Source organism: Papio anubis, chromosome 7 (genome assembly GCF_008728515.1).
Source record: "Papio anubis isolate 15944 chromosome 7, Panubis1.0, whole genome shotgun sequence".
NCBI classification, from domain to species: domain Eukaryota; kingdom Metazoa; phylum Chordata; class Mammalia; order Primates; family Cercopithecidae; genus Papio; species Papio anubis.
The window spans coordinates 91691850-91716629 of NC_044982.1; positions in this window are offsets into that span (position 1 = coordinate 91691850).

The window sequence follows — 24780 nt, forward strand, 5'->3', positions numbered from 1 at the left end:
AGCCCCAAATTCTCTGCATTAAGTCTGCTCAAGTCTTTGGCTGAACCCTGAAACATACATATACAAGACAGAATCCAAGCAGGCCAGTTAAAACCAACAGACACATGAAAAAATGCTCATCATCACTGGCCATCAGAGAAATGCAAATCAAAACCACAATGAGATACCATCTCACACCAGTTAGAATGGCAATCACTAAAAAGTCAGGAAACAACAAGTGCTGGAGAGGATGTGGAGAAATAGGAACACTTTTACACTGTTGGTGGGATTGTAAACTAGTTCAACCATTATGGAAAACAGTATGGGGATTCTTCAAGGATCTAGAACCAGAAGTACCATATGACCCAGCCATCCCATTACTGGGTATATACCCAAAGAATTATAAATCATGCTGCTATAAAGACACATGCACACGTATGTTTATTGCAGCATTATTCACAATAGCAAAGACTTGGAATCAACCCAAATGTCCATCAGTGACAGACTGGATTAAGAAAATGTGTCACATATATACCATGGAATACTATGCAGCCATAAGAAAGGATGAGTTTATGTCCTTTGTAGGGACATGGATGCAGCTGTAAACCATCATTCTCAGCAAACTATGAAGAACAGAAAACCAAACACCGCATGTTCTCACTCATAGGTGGGAACTGAACAATGAGATCACTTGGACTCAGGAAGGGGAACATCACACACCGGGGCCTATCATGGGGAGGGGGGAGGGGGGAGGGATTGCATTGGGAGTTATACCTGATGTAAATGACGAGTTGATGGGTGCTGACGAGTTGATGGGTGCAGCACACCAACATGGCACAAGTATACATATGTAACAAACCTGCACGTTATGCACATGTACCCTAGAACTTAAAAGTATAATAATAAATAAATAAATAAATAAAAGAACTCAAGAAGAGTTAACCTTCCATTTTCCTAAGGACAAAACAGAGATTATAGTTTGAGTTCAGATTATAGTTTGAGTTAACTGGTAACTTTTAAAAAAAGTTTTTCTCTTCAAAGGAATGCAAGATAATATAAAAGCTTCTGTAAATATTCTTCAAAATGTCCAGGATACAATTGAAAATTATGGGATACATGAAAAATAGAATACAATGACGTTGTAAAAAGAAAAAAATCAGTAGAGATAAGCCCTGACACGGCTCAGATATTTGAATTAGCAGAAAGGATTTCAAAGCAGTTGTTTTGATGATACTCAATGATGTAAAACAAAGCATGAGGAAAAAGATAACATTTCAATAGACAAATAGAATAGGTGAAAGAAAACGAAATGGAAATTTTAGGACTGTTAAGTGTGACATCTATACAGTCATGTATTGTATCTATCTATTTATGTATGTATATCCATATCTATGTATATATCTAATCTATCAATCTATCCACCTACATTGGATGAGCTTACCAGAAAAGTGAAGATCACAAGACAAAACAAAACAAAAAAATCACGATCTTGATATTAAAATGATAGAAATTATGTAAATGAAGGAAAATTGATTTTTTAAAGGCAGAAGAAATTAATAAAGTAGTAGAGACCTATGGGAAAATATTGAAAGGTCTAATATATTGAAGTGCCAGATCAGAAAGAGAATGGGGCTTCCAAAAAATCAAAGAACCATTGACCACAAATACCCAAATTTTAGTTAAAGACATAATATTACAAATTCAAACAACTCAGTGAAACTCAACCAGGCTAAATGCAAAGAAAAACACACTAAGTCCATTATAGTCAAAATCTTTTCAAAGAAAATCTAGAAAGTGGCAAGAGAGTATATTAAATACAGAATAGTGATTTCAATCACCACTCACTGACTTCTCATCAGAAACATTGGCGAGAAGGCCAAAGGGAAGCACTGAAAAATAAATAAACTTTCAACCCAGAATTCTACATCTGGCAAATATATCCCTCAAGAATGAATACAAAATAAAGGCATCTTGGGTTAAACAAAAATTAAGAGAAATAATTGCCAATAGATCTGCACGACTTAGAAAAGGCCAAGGAAGTTCTTCAGGATGAAAGGGAAAAAATTAGACAAGATGCATATACAGATCTTCTGTATATGAAGAAACTTTCAAAATAGTAAATAATTTTTTTTTTTTAACTGCCTGTCCTCTAAATATCTTTAGAATTCGTATAGCTGCTGGCCGGGCGCAGCTGTATGTAATCCCTGTAATCCCATTTCTTTGGGAGACCGAGGCGGGCATATCACGAATTCAGGAGATCGACACCATACTGGCTAATACGGTGAAACCCCGTCTCTACTAAAAATACAAAAATTAGCCGGGCAAGGTGGGGGGAGCCTGTAGTCCCAGCTACTTGGGAGGCTGAGGCAGGAGAATGGCGTGAACTCAGGAGGCAAAGCTTGCAGTGAGCTGAGATCGCGCCACTGCACTCCAGCCTGGAGACAGAGCCAGACTCCGTCCCAATGAAATGAAATGAAATGAAATGAAATGAAATGAAATGAAATAAATTCATATAGCTGCTTAAAGTTCATATTCTTATATAGTATTCTGGAACTTTTAATGTATGTAAATAAAAACCATAGTATAAGGGATAGAAAGAGGTTGCAAATGGGACTATATCATCTTGAGGATTCTATATTTTTCATAATGTGGCATAATAACAAATCTTAAAGTTGAGGATGTATACTTTAATCCATAGAAGAATCACTAAAAATTAATGGCAATATGTGTACATAGGAATCCAGTGTATACATTAAAATGAAATTTTTAAAGATTTGCAATTAATTTTTTAAAAAATCAGGAAAGGAAAACCAGATAACTTAAAAAACAAAAGAGCAAACACAGCAAAGCAAATGGTAAAATGACATCAAATATAGAACTAAAAGGTAATGAGCTAAATCATCTAATTGAAAGTTAGAGATTTTCAGAATGGGTATACTAACTAGATAGATGTCCACTATAAAAGCATTATACACATAAAGGCACAGATAGATTGAAAGTAAATAGAAAAAGAAATACAATGTAAAGCATATTCATAAAGATGTTGGAGTGGCTGTACATCATGTTGAATAAAGTAGATTTCACAGTTCTGGAGGTTGGAAAGTCCAAGATTGAGGTGATGACAGGTTTGGTGTCTGGTGAGGAGATTCTTCAAAGAGAATTCTATGAGTTGTAAGAGTTCTTATATTCCCGTGAAAATCCTTGTAAGATATATGATTTCCAAATATTTTCTCCCATTATTTGGATTGTTTTTTCACTTTATTATGGTATCTTTTAAAGCAGAAAAGTTTTTAATTTTGATGAGATCTAACATAATCTCTTTCATTTGTGCTGTTGGTGTGATATCTACAAAACCATTGCCTAATGTAAGGTCACAAAGATTTAGTCCTTTGACTTCTACCATAAATTTCATAGAAACTTGCTGTTACATTTAGGCATTTAATATATTTTGAGTTATTGAATATGATGTGACGAAGATGTTTAACTTCATTCTTTTGTATGTGGATATTCAGTTGTCCTAGAACCATTTATTGCAAAGATTACTTCTTCCCTTTTCAATTACCATGGAACCCACCGAAAAATCATTGTAAGGGTTTATTTATGACCCTCAATTACATGCCACTAATCTCTGTGTATATCCTTAAACGAATATCACATTGCCTTGATTACCACAGCTATTTGTAAGTTCTGAAAACAAGAAATGTGAGTACTCCAACTTGTTTGTTTTTGAAAATTATTTTGGCTCTTCTTGATGCTTTTAATTTCCAAATGAATTTTAGGAAGAGCTTGTAAATTTATGCAAAAAGTGTAACTTGGATTTTGAAAGAAATACTGTCTTCCAATTCATGAACATATATGTCTTTATTTAGGTTTCTAATTTCTTTCAATGATGTTTGTAGCGCACAGTGAACAAAAATTTCACTTCTTTTGTCATATTTATGTCTAAGATTTTAAATTTTTTTGCTGCTATTGTAAAGATTTTTTAAAAATTTTGTTTCTGGATTGTTCATTGCTAGCATATAAAAATACAATTGATTTTGTTATGATGATGTGATGATGTTTTTCCTGTGACCTTAGTGAACTTGTTTATGAATTCTAATGTTTGTGAGTGAGGGGTCCTTTATGATTTTTTACATAAAATAATATCTTATGTGAATAAAGATAATTTACTTCTTTCCTTTTATTTTTTTCTTGTAGAGTTGTTCTGGCTTGAACCACCAGAAAATATTGAATAGAAGAAATGGGAGTAGACATTCTTGTCTTTTTTCTTATTTTAGGGGAAAGCATTCAGTTTTTCCCCATTAGTATTATGATAGCTATGGGTTTTTGGTAAATGGCCTTTATCAGAATGATGTAGTGTTCCCTTCTATTCCTAGTTTTGAGTGTTTTATAATGAAAGGGTTGTGCATTTTGTTAAATTATTTATTTATGTCTATTGAAGTAATTATGTGTTTCTTGTTCATTATTAAATCATGAATTACACTGACTAATTTCATATGTTAAACCAACCTTGAATTGTTCAAACAAATTTCACTCAATCATTGTGTATAATTCATGATGTGTGTTGCTGGATTCAGTTTGTTAGCATAGTTAACCCTTGAACAACACAGAAGTTAGGAACTTCAGTGCCATTTAATGTCCAAAATCCATGTATAACTTTGACTCGCCCAAAACTTAACTATTAATAGACTACTGTCCACCAGAAAGCTTACCAGTAACATAAACAGTTAAGTAACACATATTTTGTATATGTATCATGTACTGTATTCTTACAATAAAGTAAGCTAGATAAAAGATAATGTTAATAAAATCGTACAGGAGAGAAAATATATTTACTATTTATTAAATAGAAGTGGATCATTATAAAGGTCTTCATCCTCATCACCTTCACATTGAGTAGGCTGAGAAAGATGAGGTGTTGGTCTTGCTATCTCATGGTGGGCAGAGTTGGAAAACGTGGAGGAGGTGAAAAGTGAAGCAGGAGAGGCAGGTACCCTTGGTGTATCTTTTATTGAATAAAATCTGCATATAAGTGGACCTGCACGGTTCAAACCCTGCATTGTTCAAAGGTTAACTATTTTATTGAGGTATCGTGTCTATATTCACAAAGAATATTAATTTATAGTTTTCTTGTCTTGTAGTATTCTTGTCTGGTTTTGGTATTTAGGTACTACTGATCTCATTAAATGAATTGAAAAGTGCTTCCTCAAATTCTAATTTTTGAAAGAGTTTGTGAAGAAGGATTGTCAAAAAGTGGGCAAAGGATATGAATAGACATTTCTCAAAAGAAGACATTCATACAGCCAACAAACACATGAAAAAATGCTCATCATCACTGGCCATCAGAGAAATGCAAATCAAAACCACAATGAGATACCATCTCACACCAGTTAGAATGGCGATCATTAAAAAGTCAGGAAACAACAGGTGCTGGAGAGGATGTGGAGAAATAGGAACACTTTTACACTGTTGGTGGGATTGTAAACTAGTTCAACCATTATGGAAAACAGTATGGCGATTCCTCAAGGATCTAGAACTAGATGTACCATATGACCCAGCCATCCCATTACTGGGTATATACCCAAAGGATTATAAATTATGCTGCTCTAAAGACACATGCACACGTATGTTTATTGCAGCACTATTCACAATAGCAAAGACTTGGAATCAACCCAAATGTCCATCAGTGACAGATTGGATTAAGAAAATGTGGCACATATACACCATGGAATACTATGCAGCCATCAAAAAGGATGAGTTTGTGTCCTTTGTAGGGACATGGATGCAGCTGGAATCCATCATTCTTAGCAAACTATCACAAGAACAGAAAACCAAACACCGCATGTTCTCACTCATAGGTGGGAACTGAACAATGAGATCACTTGGACTCGGGAAGGGGAACATCACACACCGGGGCCTATCATGGGGAGGAGGGAGGGGGGAGGGATTGCATTGGGAGTTATACCTGATGTAAATGACGAGTTGATGGGTGCAGCACACCAACAAGGCACAAGTATACATATGTAACAAACCTGCATGTTATGCACATGTACCCTACAACTTACAGTATAATAATAATAAATAAATTAAAAAAAAAAAAAAAAAAAAGAAGGATTTGCACTAATTCTTCTTTAAGCATTGGCAGAATTCATGTGTGAAGCTCTCTGTGCCAAGGCTTTTCTTCATGGCAAGATTTGATTACTAACTTTATATTTTTAAAAATCTATTCATATTTTATGTTTTTACATTAGGCAGTTTTAGTAGTTTATGTTTTTCTAGAAACTTGTTCATTACATCTAGCTGGTCTATTTTGTTGACACACAATCATTCCCAATATTTCTTTATAATTTGTTTTATTTCTATAATGTTGGCAGTAAAATCCCTTATTTTACTCCTGATCTTATTAATTTAAGACTTTTATTTTTTTTCCCTTGGTAAGCATAGGTAAAGACTTGCCAATTATATACTGATCTTTTCTCCAAGAACTAGTTTCAGTTTTGGTGTGTTCCTGTACTGACTTTTTATTCTCTGTTTTGTTAATTTACACTTAATATTTCTTGTCTTCTTTCTGCTTGCTTTGCACTTCATTTGCTATTCATTTTCTAGTTCCTTATGGCAGAAGTTGAAGTTAATAATTATAATTTGGACTTTTCTTCTTCTTTTTTAATATAAGCATTTTGAGGTATAAATTCACCTCTAACTACTCCTTTAGCTGCATCCAATAGCTTTGCTATGTTGTGTTTTTCTTTTCATTTGTCTGAAAATTCTTTATAACTTTTCTTGTAAGTTCTTTGAACGATTTGTTATTCAATAGTGTATTGCTTAGTTTCTACATATTTGTGAATTTCCCAAATTTCCTTCTGTTATTGATTTCTAATTTTGTTATGCTGCAATCAGATAACAAACTTTGTATGACTGTAATCCTTTTGTATTTATTGAGACTTATTTTGTGGCCTAATGTGTGGTCTATCCTGGAGCATATTTTATGTGTACATGGAAATAGTTTGTTGTTAGTGTGTAGAATATATTAAAAAGGTCTACTAGTTCTCTGGATTTATAGTTTTGTTCCAGTCTTCTATTTTCTGTTTCATCATCTTCCAAATTGTTCTATCCATTATTTAAAATGGGTGTTTTAGTCTCCAACTGTTACTGTTGAATTGTCTATTTCTCTGTTCAGTTTTGTCAGTTTCCCCTCAAGTATTTGAGTTGCTGTTGTTAGGTAGAAATATGTTTATAATTGTTATGTTTTCCTGATGGAATGTCCCATTTAACATTATAAAATGCCTTTTTTTTCTATTATTTTTTCTCTTAAGTTTTATTTTGTCATTAGTATAGACACTCCAGGCTATCTGTGTGACTTGAGGAAAGCAAAATTTTCTTAGGACACAATGGCAAGAGTCATGAATAGAACAATAATTTAAATTTCATCAAGGTAAAAAGTTCTGTTCATCTGAAGGATGAACATTAAGGATGAACACCATTAACAAAATAAATCATGAGAATAGACTTGAAGAAAACATTTGCAAAACATGTATCTGACAAAAACCTAGTATTCAGGATATGTAGCTTATCATTATAACTCAGAAATAAGAAAGCAAACATTCAAACACATAGGCAACAAATGTTATTAGACATCTCACAAAAATGGATAAATTAATTAGCTAGTAAGCAAACAAAAATGTGCTCAGCATCATTAGTTATAAGGAAATTTCAAATTAAAACTAAAAAGAGATCTGAGTACACACCAACTATAATTGTCAAAATTTGAAAAGGACAGATGACACCAAATGATCAAAAATGTGTGGAACAACAGAACTCTCATATGTTATTGTTAAGAGTTAAATCATAGACCGCTTTGGAAATCATTCTGGCAGTTTATCTTAAAACTATACATCCATCTACACTACGCTAGTCTGATTCCTAGTTATTTATCTGAGAAAAAATACATATAAAGCCACAAAAATCTTTTTCAAGAAAATTCCTATCAGTTTTAATTGTATTAGCAAAAATTGTGAAACAGCTCATAAATCCATCGGTATAAGAATGCATAAACAAACTGTGATATATACACGCAATTTTATGCTACTTCCCCCCAAAAACAAATGAACTTATACAGGCAACTTGAAACAACATGGGTAAATCTCAAAAATAGGGAATGAAAACAAAAGATATAAAAAATTAACTCTGTGTAAAGTTCTGAAATTGAAAACAAATATATTTTGGGGAAAAAAGCAGAACAGAGGTTAATTTTGAAGGTGATGGGAAGGGGCATGGGGAAGCTTTTCTGTTGATAATATTTCATATCATAGGTATTTGATTTGCACAGATGAATGCATTTGTCAGAACTCACCAAATGGTATACATAAGTTTTGTGGTTTTAATATGTTAAGTTTACCTTAAAGAAAAAGAATTCTAAACAAATATTCAACTCTATTTTGTGTATGTAAGGTGAGGTTTACTGATCAAAAACTTACTTTGATATTCATATAAATAATAAAATGGATTGATGGATGGAAGAATGGATGGATAGATGCATAGACATGACTAAGCAAGTACATTAAAATGTCAAATGTAGAATCACTTTGGGATAAAGGATATTCACTATAAAATTCTTTCAACTTTTTTGTATGTTTGAAAATTTTCATAATATTTTGGAGGTAAAACAAAATACAGATCAGGAATCTATATGCTCACAGCCTAGAAAGATGGAGTTTCAAGCAAATAACTATAGCACAGTAATGAGTGCAGAAATAGAAGTGTGTTCCTTAAACAGTGGTGGCACAAAGAGGAAATTTACTACGGTAATAAGCAAAATACTATGGTCTAAAATTCTAAATAGAGATGGCTTGAGGTCAGAGATGGGCTAAGGAGTTTGGACTCTCTCCGCTGGTGATGCAGAGGTATTGAAGGGGTCGTAAAGACAGTTCTCCACGTACCAGCTGTCTGGAGGGACTGGGATGTGACTATGATGGCAGTATCACTTCTGCAGCCTTTGGTGTGCCTAACTTGAAATGAGCATTGCTCACTGTATTCTTTGGGGTTTTAGAAAGGACCAGCCAAACGCCCCAGGGCACATACTGGGCCATGCTTTGCTAGAGAGGGGGCTGGACCTGCACTGCAAGGGCATGTTGTGGCCTCTCAGCAGGAATATGAGCAAGCCTCCACCTTCTCAGGGGAAGGAGGCCAGTGGGTACTGCTTCAGCATCATGATTTTATTTGATTTTAAAATAATGTTCATGTTCACTTTTTCCTCCCAAAATTTCCATGATGCTTACTGTGTACTTTTGGAAAAGTCCAATTCAAACAACTTGGAAGCAATGCTAATGTTTTTTAAATAGAGCACTCAAATTCTTACATTAAAGCCAAGTTCCATGATGAATTATCTAAGATTCACCTGAGTGTAGGACTGAACCCATAAGATAAGAACCCATATCATTGATGATGCATTTTTAAACTAAATGAGCCAGTTCAGGAGCAAAACAGGTTTTTTTTAACCATATTACTTAAATTACAATAAGTACAAATAAATTTCAGAATGACAGAATGACAACGTGGGGCTATTGAGTACTGATAGTTGAATGTGGGTTATTCAGATGCTAATCGCATATAAACACTCAAATGTGTATTAGAGCTAGACTAAGCACTATTTTCAATTTTTCAAAAGTTAAGGAAAACTCAGGGGCACTGGTGTTTGGCATAATTACTCCTTAAGGAAGAATAGAAAAATACATGTGACAGTAACCTTGATGACTGATTTTGAGGTTACAAAATAAAGTGACCGCAGAACATATTCCAGGAAACATCTTGCTATATAACACTGTCTTAAGCAATTCCAGAAAGCATGCCCAAGTTACACAGGCAACTACTTAAACTATTTTATGACACCAAGCCATCAGCAGTTTTGGAGACTCCATCATGTAAATATTGTATTCACTATAAATCCTACCTGAGTTTTCAATGTTCTATCTCATTCCCAAATAAATTCATTACGATAACAACTATAAAATAACAATTATCCTTCATTATTTAGGAAATCCATCTAAACATTTAAAAGAAACACATTTGTTTCCCATCTCTGAAACAAATGTGTTTCTTTTAAAAGTATGGAACTCAGCTATTATCTTTTGATAGTAGTATAGATGGGACTGAAGTGTGTATAGCCCCTAGATTTCTGAGGATGTGATTGACTGATGGGAAGGCTGCAAACCATATGAGCCATCTCCTTGGAAATGCATCTTCCCTTGGGGGCTGATTCCTACATCCATACTGAGGAGTTAATCATTTGCCATTGGCAAGAAACAAGTGCAGCCATTTTCACACTGACATATAGTGTCTACGGCTCTATAGATTTTTCAAAGGAAATAGATTCAAGCTCTATCAGACTGAAGGATTAGGAAATAATAATCACAGATTTCTTCTCTTTAGAGCCATTTGTCCTCTTGCTCCTGATTTTCATCAATTCTCTGTAATTTTCACCCACTCTGTCTCAGGATCGTGAGTTATCATTGGTTGCCACCAGAACACTCCACAGCAATTTGTCTTATTGAAACATGGGCTGGCCTCATGGCTGTGAATAATCATTCACTCCCTAATGTATCATATATTCTGTAAAATTCTCTCCCCTCCTAAGGACTGCATAATGCTGTCCCACAGCTGATGAGGCCAGAAATTGTTTTCTTGGGTTTTGAAAAGTGCTATAGTTATAACATGTTCATTTTTAAAATTCGCATCAGGTTGAAGGCATTTCCAGAAAACCAAATAATTAAAGTATCCCCTTGTGTGTGAACAAGGATCACTTTGGCTTAGAAAGTAGATGCCGTTGGAATAAACAAAGCTCCTGAATTGGGCACTTTCACCTTTTTCCTTGTTTGTTTGTTTCTTTGTTTTCTTCCTGGCTGGGTCTAGTTTTGCTGAGAATTAGTTGATTTGAAAGACTTTAGATTTGTCAGTTCTATCTATTCGCTAAAAATTTCATATTTAAACAGTGATCTCTCCAAGATTCTAATATGCCTTAAAATTACATCCCTTTATTTCAATATGTGGCAGCAATTCCAATTTCAATAGTAACAAAACTTATTAGTAATGCAGGGAGATGAGTGCCAGCTTGAAGTCCTTCGCAGAGTTTTGGTGGTGTACATATAGTGTTTTCTTTTGATTCATTTTCTTGGATGATAGCATTATAAAAGAAAAAACACTTGCACAATCATGTTTAAAGGACTTTTGGACATCAATATAATTCCCATAAGGCAACAGTTTGGTGAGTTAAATGTAAATACACCAGGAACATATGGATTGAATATTTCTTATGGTACACATGGGCTCAAGAATTAAGAGAGCTAGTCTTTGGCAAAACCAAAGATTGGTTTTGCCAAACAAAATATTTGAAAAGTAGTTTGATATATTTTCAGCAACATTAATTACTAGGCAACAATGACAATGGCCATTTTGATTATAAAAAGCACTACCAAACTGACAATAGGCAAATTCAATTCCAACACTTAGTCACAATGGATATTATATTTATCAGAACCCATTGCTGTCACCATGTAGATAAGTCCCCTGGCAACTACTAAAAGCCACCAATAGAACTATAAGGTCACAATATCCATCATAATCTGCATTGAGTGGAGGCAGCTAACAGTTCTTTAATGTTCAGATCTACATAGGAAGCCTTCTGTCTTCACATTGAGGAATTCAGAGGAGCTGGAAGCAGTGCACAGCTACAGTGGCTGTTCCCTAATGGAGTAACTAAATGTAAAGATAGACAAAAAGTGCTGCTCTAGAGATTATTACATTTAATGTTATATAGAATTAAGTCCTACTAAAACATCGATCAATAAATTATTATTGTCACAGTGAAATGCATAGACCTAGATTTGCTCTGAGGTTGGTACAAAAGTCATTGTAGTTTTTGCTGTTGAAAGTAATGGCAAAGACTGCAATTACTTTTGCACCAACACATATATAATACTGTAACAAAATTCACGCCTAGATCTTCTGCTTTCTAGCTCTGTGCCCTTGTGCTAGTTACGTAAACTCTATGAGTTTCAGTTGCTTACCACCAAATAAGGGTAATAATCCATATAAAACATGGTTTTGTGAGGTTTAGTGATGACATGTGGGCTGTGGCTAGCATGATGCCAGGTCATATAGAGTGCTCAGCATGCCATTAGAAGAATTAAGATTATATAGGTTTAAAATAAATAAGCCAATTTTCAATATTCGACTTCCTAAATTGAACAAAGAATTCTAATTATATAATTTAATAATTATTACCAATAAAATATTAGTAATGATTATATTGTGTAGATTATTAAAATAAGTTGTTTAAATTAACTTATTAAGATTATATAACAAAATTATTGTGATGATTCTCTGATAAGAACTTTTTTCAGATTGTCACTTTAATCATGATCTATTTTTCAGACGCATCAATGAAAATGAGTGAATATTCCAAATTAAGTATTTATCACAGGCGCTGAAAAGGGAGGCAAATTTGTAATAGCTGCAAATATTAACACTGATATCATCATAGATTATTCCTAGTTACGTAAATTTATATGTTACATCTCTACGTATACTTGTTATTGAGATAAACCTTTGGTTTCTACACTATAATATAAGCAAAACACATATACTCTCTCACACACACACACACAACTTCATTTCCTGTTTAGAGCCCTCACTGATACACTAAGTAAACAGCTGTTATACTGATTTACAATATACATGAACTGAGCTAAAGAAAATGCTTATTCTTCCAACCAGTGCTTACATGACTCTTATATTACTGCAATCTTTAGTTTTAAGAAATAGCTAAAGAAATTATCTGCAGAGAATCTTTAACACTCAGAGGGTTTTATGTGTGAATTATGCTGGAATCAGCGTGTACTTATTGTAGTACTCTTTTTGCCTTCTGAAATTTTCACATCTACAACAACACAGTTTTGATCCAAGATGGCTAATTTATAGTTTTTGAAAGAGAAGAAAATAAGAGAGTGAAAATGACATCTTAGATTTTTTGTATTCACTCATTTGGGAACCAATTGATTCAGATGCAATTGAACTGAATACACAAATGAACGGGGCCTAACATGGCTTATAGGAGCACATTTAAAAAAATGTGTCTCAGTGTATTGAAAACCTTTTAGTGCAAGGTAGGGGGTTCTCAGCCTTTTTCAAACCATGACCCTACATTCAGGCACACTCAACCAGCCCTCTTCAGATGTGCCGAAGAATCTTTTGTTCTCCTTGCTCTTGGAAAGACCTGCTCACAGAATCCTACAGTGAGACACAGAGGATGTCATGGGAATTAGCACAAAGGTTATGGGGTGCACCTGACACATGAAGAGGTCTTCGCTGCACGTGACAGAACAAATCCATTTCAACAGAGGGGAGGTCAGCGCCTGGGAATGGGTTTCAGCCCCGTGACACCCGCATCCTGGCAAGTTGCAGCCCAAGGACCCTGAGATTGAGAATCCTCATGTCAGTGGCACCAGCTCCCTGGCTCTGGCCCTTGTGATGGTCCCCCAGCATGTGTTTAATTGCTGTTAAAGAAACACTTTGCAGCTGGCAACCAAAGTGTATGGGATGGTTCTCCATTCTCCCATGTTAAACTCTCTTGGTGTTTTGAAGAGAAGCAAGCTTGGGCTGTCTGTGAGGAAGGCCCCTACGTGTAATTTGCATCAGATAGAGGCAGCCGGGGGCATGTGTTTTGGCTTCCTGCCTTCTTTCCATTTATATATTTATTTATTCATTTTCTTTTCCAAATAGGATTTCTCCCGAGAATTAAGTCTAACACCTGCTGCGTCTCAGTGTTTCAACACGATGCGTGGGAGTGATCCGGGCTTGGGCAGTGGGAGTGGGAGGTCAGCTCTGAATACTTTTCCTGGTGACTGACTGTGTATAAGATCATCCCAGGTTGCATCTCAACAGCGCTTATCTCTAACCCAATCATGTCCCCCCTGATATTAGCAGTATTTATAGAGGTCTTAAAAGCATGTCTTTAAGTAAACCCGGGCTGGTAGAGCAGAAAGTCAATCTTAGATTCATTCTGTGTATAATCCAAGCAAGTCCTTCTTGGTTGCTAAAATAAACAATTTGATTTACCATATAGTTTATTACTATACTCAAGGTTTCCCATCTCACTTTTTCTGTAACAATATAGAATCTTTTCTCTCCTCTAAGAATTAGGGCAAAACACAAAACAAAAACAAAAATAAACTCTACAGTGGAGATGTGCCTAGAGAGAAACTTTTTTTAATTATAAATTTTTACATTAGAATTATGGCTCCATACAGCATTCTGGGAAAGGAAGCAAATTTTTCTGCCTTGTTCAGGAGGTATGAAAACAACTAAAAAATACCATGCTGTGACCATTTGCGTACTAATATTCAGAATGTTTTTTTCTTCTGAGTGGTGGCTATTTCCTAGCAATTTTGTATTGTTTATTCATCTCTATACTCAGAAATCTCCTTTCTAGATCTTACCCTATGTTTAACGGGTAATCCAGATTTCAAATTTAGTATGTTATTAGCAAGCATATTAAGCAAGAAAGACTTCACCAAAACTGGCAGTAGAATTCATTATTAGGTCTAAAAATTATGGTCTAAAGTGACTGCAAAAATCACCAATTCTTATGATAGCTGCTCTTCTCTACTTCACTACATAATTGTACAAATATATTTACTCAGAGGAAGGATTTTCCTACCAGTTTTCTCAAAAAGTAAGTTGTAAAATATAAAAACTTACAGAAATGTGGCCATTAGTAATTGAGTAATTTGCTTCGTGCTGACATTGAAGATTACTCATTATATCTATCTGGCTTTTCTGGAAACCATGACAGATAACACGATTCTTGTCCAGAAGCTCCCATGTTTTGAAAATGTCAAAGTAATGGCAAAAACCACCATTACTTTTACACCAACCTAGTACTACTTTCTGAAATTTAGAAGCATATTATTTTCTCTTTCTGGTAATAAATATATTAAGAATGGAAATGTTTCATCTGTTCATCGCAACACAGACATTATGACCAAAGTTTCTTTACTTGGGGAGAAATTCCTAGGACTTGCTTTGTATGTGAATATCTGCATTATCAGTAAAAGTGAAATCGTCACCATTATAGTGGACTACATGAAGACTGACTGACTTAGATAAGATAAAGGAATGCACAAAAGAAGATAAAGCGTTATTAAGAGATTACTGTTGTACAAGCAATATTCTGAATCTAGAAGCAAACAAAAAATTGCTTAACAACACATTTTATGCCCATGCACGGTGGCTTACTCCTGTAATCCCAGCACTTCGGGAGGCCGAGGTGGGCGGATCAGGAAGTCAAGAGATAGAGACCATCCTGGCCAACATGGTGAAACCTGTCTCTACTAAAAATACAAAAAAAATTATCTGGGAGTGATAGCTTATGCCTGTAGTCTCAGCTACTTGGAAGGCTGAGGCAGGAGAATTGCTTGAACCCAGGTGGCGGAGGTTGCAGTAAGCTGAGATCACACCACTGCACTCCAGCCTGGCAACAGAGCAAGACTCCATCTCAAAAAAAAAAAAGAACAACAACAACAAAAAAAAACATTTTATTTGCAACTGGTTGTTTGTGTTTACATTATAAAACTACATTCACGGCCGGGCGCGGTGGCTCAAGCCTGTAATCCCAGCACTTTGGGAGGCCGAGGCGGGTGGATCACAAGGTCAGGAGATCGAGACTATCCTGGCTAACATGGTGAAACCCCGTCTCTACTAAAAATACAAAAAACTAGCCGGGCGCGGTAGCGGGCGCCTGTAGTCCCAGCTACTTGGGAGGCTGAGGCGGGAGAATGGCGTGAACCCGGGGGGCGGAGCTTGCAGTGAGCCGAGATCGCGCCACTGCACTCCAGCCTGGGAGACACAGTAAGACTCCGTCTCAAAAAAATAAAAAAATAAAAATAAAAAAATAAAACTACATTCATATCTTTAAAAACTTGATTGTCTTCTTAGCAAGTAGTATACATATAAAATGAATTGATTTATATGCCAAGTTATTCAGTCACTAAATTACTATTATTTAATTTATTTATTTATTTATTTATTTATTTATTTATTTATTGAGACAGAGTCTTGCTCTGTCACCCAGGCTGGAATGCAGTGGCGCCATCTCAGCTCACTGCAAGCTCCGCCTCCCAGGTTCACACCATTCTCCTGCCTCAGCCTCCCCAGCAGCTGGGACTATAGGAGCATGCGGCCATGCCCAGCTATTTTTTTGTATTTTTAGTAAAGGTGGGGTTTCTCCGTGTTAGCCAGGATGGTCTCAATCTCCTGACCTCGTGATCCACCCGCCTTAGCCTCCCAAAGTGCTGGGATTACAGGCATGAGCCACAGCACGCAGCCCACTAAATTATTTAAAAAGTGGATCTACTTTGTGAAAATGTAAAATGGATCATTGCAAGCACATTGTGAAAAGATATACAGATATAACCACCCTCATCATTATTCTTATTCATTATTTCTCGTGTGTTACAAAGCCCTTTTCTGGTAACATTTTCTTCCTTAGTAATTATTTACTTGATAAAGAATGTCTTGGGATTTTTGTTTCCAATCAGGAAGTGAGTAACTGGAATAAAATTGATCATACCACCATGAACAACCAAAAATAAGGAAACAGAAGGAAAAATGGCTTGAATCAGTGGTTTTTCAAGACACTGGACATTAGAAAAGAAAGAACAGTCATCCCTGAGAAATGGTAAATAACAAAGGTGAGCCCTATGACTGCCCCAAATTCCTGCCTTGAATGAGTTTCTGGGCACAGGGAAGAGGGCTTCTGGAGTTAAGGAGATTGGCCTGAGATACCCATGTGGTGAGAATTTTCAGGACAAAATCATCCCCTTGAATATTCAGCTGAGTGCTAATCTGTATATGACATTATGAAAAGAACCATCCAAAGAGAGTAGAAAGAACAATTCTTGGTGCCCAGATGGGAATAGGAACAATTCCTGTTTTCATCAGCCAGAATGGGCATTGGGTGGATTATTCAGAAAGATCTTTACAATGATGGAAAATAATTAGCTGTAGACAAAACCCTAATCCCACGTAACAAATATTAAAATAAAGAGCTGAAAGGGTCAAATAGTTTTCAAATAACTACATCCCAGGGAAAAGCTCAAAACACGTTTATAAGAACATAAAAAATATCAAGAAACAATAAACGTAAAGTTCACAGTGCCTGGCATCCAAACAAAGTTTACCAGTCATAGAAAGAAGCTAGAAAATGTAACCATAAGTCATCTGACACTGATCAAGAACTGATCAAGATGTTAGAATTAGCATACAAGAACATAAAACAATGATTACAGCTGTAGTACCTATGCTAATAAGGTTAAATAGAAGCATAACAATTATTAAAAATATTTAGATTGAACGTCTATGGGTAAAAAGTACAGTTACTGAGGTTAAAATTATATTGGATGGTAATAACAGATTAGACATTGCAGAAGAAAAGCTTAATGAACTTGAAGATATATTAACAGCAACAATTCAAAAGATAATACAAAGAGAAATACAATAGAAATTTAGAAAGAATATCAGTAAGCCGTGGGTCAATTTTCAAGCAGGCTAATACATATATAATTGAAAATCTGTAAAGGAGAGAAGGAGAGGGATACCAAAGAGATATCTGAAGAAACAGTGAAATTACATTTTTTGTATGTGATAAAAATTATAAATCCAAAGATCCAAAAAACTCAATTAATGCCAACAACAGAGAAAATTACACCAAATCATATTATATTCAAGTACAGAAAATCAGTGATAAGAATGAAAGCATTCAGAAAAAAAGTCACATCAACTTTAATAGATGAGACAAAAATAAAAAACATAGTGAGATGTTAGATTTGATCTAAACATGTCAACAATTAGATTACATATAAGTGGTCTAGGTGCCTCCTTAAAAGGGAGAGAGTGTGCAACTGGGCCAAAAAGCAAGATCCAACTATAAGAAACATAGCTAACTATAGGAAACAGAATTTAAATGTAAATCCATAAATAGTTTATAATTAAAAGGATGGAAGAAGACATACTACGCTAGCACTAGTAGAAAGAAACCAAGAATGATTATATTAATATCTGACAAAATATATTTCAGATCAAAGAATATTACCAGGGAAAAAGAAAGCCATTCCATAATGATAAAGAGGTCATTTCATTAGTGAACATTATAATACAAAATGTCCATGTACCTAATAACAACACTTTAAAATACACAGTGTAAAACCTTATAGAGTTGAAAGGAGAAATAGACAAATCCAAAATAATAGCTAGGGACTTCAATTTTCCTCTCTTAATAAATAATAGAAGAATTATAAAGAAACCAGTAAGGATAAAAACAGAATAAAACTATCAACTTAGGCTGGGCATGATGGCTGAAGCCTGTAATCCCAACACTTTGGGAGGCTAAGGTGGGTGGATCATGAACGAGGTCAGGAGATCGAGACCATCCTAGCTAACACGGTGAAAACCCATCTCTACTAAAAATATAAAAAATTAGCCAGGTGTGGTGGTGGGTGCCTGTAGTCCCAGCTACTCGGGAGGCTGAGGCAGGAGAATGGTGTGAACCTGGAAGGCGGAGGTTGCAGTGAGCCGAGATTGTGCCACTACACTCCAGCCCGGGTGGCAGAGCGAGATTCCGTCTCAAAAAAAAACAAACAAACCAAAAAAAAACTACAACTTACTTGTCCTTATTGACATTTCAAGTATGGTAGAATACACATTATTTTCATGCACAAATGGAACATTTATCAAGGCAGACTACACTTTGAACCTTAAAGCAGTAACAATAAATTTAAAATAAGTCAGGGCTTACAAAATGTGCTCTCTAGTCACCATAGAATTAAATAAAAAATAATGAAGAGATCTCAGAGAATTCCCAAGTATCTGAAAACTAAACAACACATTTCTAAATAGCCCCTGTTAAATTTAAAGCAATAGAGAAACAAGAAGTTATTTTTCAATTAAATGAAAATGAAAACATATCAAATTTTGTGGATTTTTAAAGTCAGTACTTATGAAAAAATCTGTAATGTTAAGCACCTACAGTAGAATAAAAGAGAGGCTTCAAATCAATGACTACAACTTCTTTCTTAAGAGATTAGAGAAATAGGAAATAAAACCCAACAGAAGCAGAAGACAGAAAATAATAATAATAATAATAGAAGAAGAAACAATAAAATACAAATTAGAGGCCAGGCATGGTGGCTCACATCTGCAATCCCAGCAGTTTGGGAGGCCCAGGCAGGAGGATTGCCTGAGGTCAGGAGTTCAAGACCAGCTTGGGCAACATGGTGAAACCCTGTCTCTATTAAAACACAAAAAAAATCAGCCGGGCATGGTGATACGCAACTGTAATCCCAGATATTTAAGAGTCTGAGGCACGAGAACTGCTTGAACCCATTGCACCACTGCAATCTAGCCTGGTCAACAGAGCAAGATTGTCTTCAAAAAAAAAAAAAAAAGAGGAAAGAAATTAGAAAAACAATAGGGAAAAGGAATAAAACCAAAAATCTTGTTTTTTGTTTTTTGTTTCTAGAAGTAATAAATAAAACTGTTAAGCCTGTAACCATACTGATCAGGAAAAAAACTGTCAAGGCACCAATTATCACTACCAGGAATGAGAAAAATTATATCACTACATATTTTATATATATCACTACATATTTTATATATATTACAAAGATATTAAGGGAGTACTATTAGCCATTATTATGTCAATACATTTTACAGCAAATGAAACAGACAAACTCCTTGAAATATACAAACTGTCAAAACTCACTCAAGATGAAATAGAAAACTTAAGTAGCCCCACAACTATAAAGAAATTATAGTAGATCAAATCTAACAACAAATATAAAGTATAATATATACCGACCAAGGAGGTTTGTTTCAGAAATACAGAGTTGGTTTAACATTGCAAAACAATCAATGAAGTCACCACATTGACAAACTAAAAAATAAAATCTGTAAATCTGTATGATATTCTCAATAGACCAAAAAATAATAAATTGACAGAATCCAACATTTATTCCTGATTAGAAAAAAAAAAAATACTATCAGCAAACACGGAATAGATGAGAACTTTGTAAACCTGATAAAAGCACATCTATGAAAAACCTAAAACAAACATTTAATTAATGGTGAAAGACTAAATGCTTCCTGATTAGATCTGGAACAAAGCCAAAATTTTCCTTCTCACCACTTCTTTTCAACATTGTATTGGAAGCACTAGCCAGTGTAGTAATGTAAACAAAATAAATAAAAGGCATCCAAATGGGAAAGGAAAAAATAAATAAGTCAGTAATCTAACTCTATTATCTGATTACATGACTGACTATGTGGAAAATTCAGTGGAATTTACACAAAACTCCTAAACGTAATAAATAAGTTTATCAAAGTTGCAAAGACACAAGATTGTTAAGTAAAAAACAATATTTCTGTATACTAGCAATAAATTTTCAAAACTGGATTTTTAAAAAATACTACTTACAATAGCGTCACTCAATTTGAAATATTGAGGAATCTGGCAAAAATATTCAAGACTCTCATAATGAAAACTACAAAACTTTGCTAAGGAAAATTAAAGAATAAATGGAGAGTCATACCCCTTGTTCCTGGGTAAGAAGATTCAGTATTTTAAGTGGCCAGTTTCCCCAAAATCAGTCTTTAAATTGAACAAATCCCAATTAAAATGGTAGCAGGCTTTTATGGTTGAAATTAGCAAACTAATTCTAAAATGTATGTGGAAATACAAATAGCCTTTGAGAACACAGTTTTTTTTGTTTTTTTTTTTTAAAAAGGACAAAGTTGGATAATTAACACCATCTGGTTTTAAGACTTCTTACGTTGTGAGATTAATAAAGACACTGAGGTCTTGATGTAGAGCTAAACAAATACACTGAGGGGACAGGAGAGAATCCAGAAACAGAACACACATATATATGGACGACTGACTTTTACAAAGATGCAAAGACAATTCAGTGAAGAAAACACAGCCTTTTCAGCAAATGATTCCGGGACAACTGGATATCCAAATGTAAAAGATAATAGCTTTGATCTAGTCCTTGTATCATATACAGAAATACATGAGTCTAAATCTAAATGTAAAAACTAAAACTACAACACTTATTGACAAAAATATAGGATGGAGGAAGTAAGGGGAGTGATGATTTCACACTGGTGATGTCAAAATAACAAATTGCAACATTTAATTATGGGCAGTTGGTTATGTGCCAATTATACTCCAATAAAACTGTGAAAACATGTTTCTTACCAATGTAACATGGAAGAAGTCACAGAGAACAGAGGCGTTAACAATTATTAAGCAAGTAGAGATGCAGTAAGTGCATCCAGCCCTTGCATCACCGCAAATCAATCTTATAGATGACAACCTTAAAGATATCATTATTATCATTCTTTCATGCATAAGTAAAGTGAGGTTCTCAGAGAGAATATTTTTCTCAAAACTCATCCACTTACGAGTCAGACAGTTGGAACTGAAATCTGCAGTTCTTTAATAAATTCAGCCTTTACTCTAGTAAACTGGGATAAACAAGGATCATGGTAATCAGAGTAATAAGACCTGGGTTCAAATCAGAGTTCTCCACCTGCCAGCTTTGTAAACTTGGTGAGTTAATTAGAAACTAAGCTTCCTTTTGTCACCTAAAAATGAAAGCAATAATATGTCTCTCATGCAATTTCTCTGAGAATAGTATAAATAATAGTAAATATATACCAAAGTGCAATAATACATGTATGTTAGTCTGCTTGTGCCGCCATAATAAAATGCCAAAGACTGGGTGGGTTCAAGCAATTGAACTGGATGGGCTTCAACATATACATTTTGGAGGAACACAACTCAGTTCATAATAATATGCAAGCAAATTAGGAAACAAGTACAGAATACCTCTTGCTTTTTGACTTTCTTTTGCCCCAGAAGATTATTATTTATTCCCGGTTCTATTCTCACATCCCCTACAGGCCACTCCTAATTGTTATTAAAACAGTTACAATATACAGCCAATTTGCAGAGAGTACATTTTGACTTCTTCCAGACTAAAGTCAATTCTAGGCTACCAAGCCAGAGGCAGAACATGTGAGACAATGTGGATTTGCAACTACTTAATTTATTGGCACTGGTTCTACAAAACAGAAGGGAAAGAACTAATGTAATACGCACAGAGGCTCTGGGATACATAAGTTTGGGTAATGTTTTACATATAACTCCAGCGTTCCCCTTATGACCCTGGTTTTGGTCAACACATAGGTACCTGCCAGACTTCTCAGATTCTCCTTCAAGTTTCAACTACCTGGAATCTGTGTTACATTATTCGAGTTACTATTTCTTCTTTTGCAGGTATTATTTTTCTTTACCATTTTATTAACTGACATTGAGCAAGGAAAAGTCTCACAGCCTAAATCTTCTTGGTCAAACTCAATCTCTGGGCCAGGTGCAGTGGCTCACACCTGTAATTCCAACACTTTGGAAGGCCGAGGCAGGTGGATCACCAGGTCAAGAGATCGAGACCATCCTGGTCAAAATGGTGAAACCCTGTCTCTACTAAAAATACAAAAATTAACTGGGCGTGGTGGCACAGGCCTGTAGTTCTAGTTACTCAGGAGGCTGAGGCAGGAGAATTGCTTGAACCTGGAAGGCAGAGGTTGCAGTGAGCCAAGATAGCGCCACTGCACTCCAGCCTGGGCGACAGAGTGAGATTCCATTGAAAGAAGGAAAGAAAGAAAGACAGAAAGAGAGAGAGAGAGGGAAGGAGGGAAGGAGGGAAAGAGGGAGGGAGGGAAGAAGGAAGGAAGGAAAGAAGGAAGGAAGGAAGGAAAGAAGGAAGGAAAGAAGGAAAGAAGGAAGGAAGGAAGGAAGGAAGGAGCTCAACCTCTGTGTTTGATTCACCTGGTTTTGTGCTCATAGAAAAGAAAACATTTTATAATTCTGCACTGTACATTTCTGACACAGCCATTTTTCCAAGTTCTTGTCAACCAGGGCATTTTCACTTTTTTTCTTTTTTTAACTTAACTCATTTTACTTCTAAATAGCTGTGATGCCAGTCTCTCCCCTATGATAATGGATTTCCATTCTCATCAATGTAGCTCTTTCAAAGTCCCTTCATGGGTATTGGCAACAAGAAACCGGCAGCTGTAAGGACTGAGAACAGACACACGTCATTTTCCTGTGCTTTGGTTTATTGTGCTTCAGGGATAATCGTGTTTTTTTCTAAATGAAGGTTTATGGCAACCCAGTGTCAAGCAAGTCTGTCAGCCTCATTTTTCTAACAAGATGTACTCTACATGTGTCTCTGCCTCACAAAAAATGTGATTTGGTAATTGTTGCAATATTTCAAACATTTTTGTTATTTTTTATCTGTTATAGTGATCTGTGATTAGTGATCTTTGATGTTACTATTGTAATTGCTTTGGGGCACCACGAATTGCACCTATGTAGGACTGCAAACTTCATTGATAAGTGCTGCATGTATTCTGACTGCTCCACCAAACAACCATTCTCCCATCTCTCTTCATCTCCTCAGGCCTCCCTATTCCCTGAGTCACAACAATAGTGAAATTAAGCCAATTAATAACCCTAAATCAGCTGGGCATGGTGGCTCACACCTGTAATCCCAGCACTTTGGGAGGCTGAGGCGGGCAGATCACTTGAGGTCAGGAGTTTGTGACCAGCCTGACCAACATGTTGAAACCCCGTCTCTACTAAAAAATACAAAAATCAGCCAGGCGTGGCTGTGGGCGCCCGTAATCCCAGCTACTCCAGAGGCTGAGGCAGGAGAATCGCTTGAACCCGAGAGGCAGAGGTTGCAATGAGCCGAGATCACACCGTTGCACTCCAACCTGGGCAACAAGAGTGAAACTCCATCTCAAAAAACAAAACAAACAAGCAAACAAAACAAAATAACCCTAAATGATCTCTAAGTGTTCAAATGAAAGGAAGAGTTGCACATCTCTCAACTTCAAATCAAAAGGCAGAAACCTTTAAGCTTAGTCAGAAAGGCATGATGAAGGTTGAGACTAGTCAATAGCTAGACTTCATGCACCAGTTAGCCAAGTTATGAATACAAAGGAAAAATTCTTGAAGAAAATTAAAAGTGCTACCCCAGTAAATATACAAATGATGTGAAAGTGAAACAACCTTATTGCTGATATAGAGCAAGTTTTATAGGTATTGATAGAAAGTCAAACCAGCCACAGCATTCCTTAAGCCAAAGCCTAACCCAGAATGAGGCCCTAACTCTCTTTAATTCTATGAAGACTGAGAGAGCTGAAGAAGCTGCAAAAGAAAAGGTGGAAGCTAGCAGAGGTTGGTTAATGAGGTTTAAGGAAAGAAACCATCTCCATAATATGAGAGTGCAAGGCGAAGCAGCAAGTGCTGATGGAGATGCTGCAGCAAGTTATCCAGAAGATCCAGCTAAGATCATTGATGAAGATGGCTATACTTATCAGTAGATTTTCAATATAGACAAAGCAGCCTTCTACTGGAAGAAGGTACTATCTAGAACTTTGCTATCTAGAGAAGAGAAGTTAATGTTGGGCTTCAAAGCTTCAAAGGACAGGCTGACTCTCTTGTTAGGGAGAGTGAGTCACTAATGCAGCTAGTGACTTTAGGTTGGAGCCAATGCCCATTTACTATTCTGAAAATCCCAGGGCCCATAAGAATTATGCTAAATGGGACAACAAAGCCTAAATGACAGCATATCTATTTATAGCATGGTTTACTAAATATTTTAAGCCCACTGTTGAGACCTACTG